The sequence below is a fragment of the Sinocyclocheilus grahami genome, unplaced genomic scaffold (assembly GCF_001515645.1).
Source record: "Sinocyclocheilus grahami isolate Dianchi unplaced genomic scaffold, SAMN03320097.WGS_v1.1 scaffold147.1, whole genome shotgun sequence".
Classification (NCBI taxonomy): Eukaryota; Metazoa; Chordata; class Actinopteri; order Cypriniformes; family Cyprinidae; genus Sinocyclocheilus; species Sinocyclocheilus grahami.
The window spans coordinates 1,450,721-1,451,874 of NW_015505326.1; positions in this window are offsets into that span (position 1 = coordinate 1,450,721).

Here is a 1,154-nt window from a genome sequence, read left to right on the forward strand (position 1 = left end):
CATTATTAAAATCAACAGTTGTGCTTGTTAACAGTTAATGCACTCTGAATTAACATGAACTAACCGTGAATAACTGTATTCTCATTAACTAACATTAAGAAAGATGAATAAATACTGTAATAAATGTATTGTTCATTGTTCGTTCATGATAGTTAATACATTAACTAATGGAACCTTATTGAAAAGTGTTACCTTAATATTAAATATCAATATATTATTTTTATTCACTTCTATGTAACAGAATCAGATATAAGTTTTTTTTTTTTGACTAATTATCCAAATAATGTATAGTCCTACGAAGCTATTATTATCAGAGCATATGAGCAGAGCATAGCGTCACTGAAGGTAGCATTATTTTACCAGCGTTGCATTATTTTAGCAGCATTGCCCAGTACAGCTGAACTAGCCTACACCATGTTACAGCACAGTAGCGCTACTGCAAACCGGAACAAGTAGGCCTATACTGCATAGAAATTTCCTGTCAGCGCGCTATTTGAGCGGACTTTGCTTTTCCGATGAGCATGAGCGGTACACGTGCGGAACACGCATTCATAGATCGGAATATTGAGCTGAGTGTCAAACCGCACAGTGACGAGGAGTGAAACATGGGCGCTGAACACTGCCGGGCGCGGCGCGGCACGGCACGCCATATATATTATTATTATTATTATTATTATTATTATTATTATTATTATTATTATTATTATTATTATTATTATTATTATTATTATTATTATTATTATTATATGTAGTCTATATTTTCGGTGCATCCCTACTTGCATCACCTCCTTGTTTACAAATCCGAAGTCCATACATCCGATTTAAATGTGGATGGGGCTTTCCTGATAACTTTCCGCATGCCGCCCTCTTTATTTTAATAACTTACGGCATGCTGAAGGTGACCCAGCTGACCTCACAAGAAAAAAAAACTCAACACCACCATCTAGTGGATTGTAAAGAAATTGATTTTATTATTCTACCAAATAGTATAATAAAAGATCAATACTTGGCGTCCGTGTATTGATACAGTATTGCCACGGAAAATATCGCAATAGTATGCTGTATCGATTTCCCCCCCCCACCCCTAATATATATATATATATCCCTATATATTTATTTTAATAAATTAGAAATAATTTGAAAATGAATTAAAA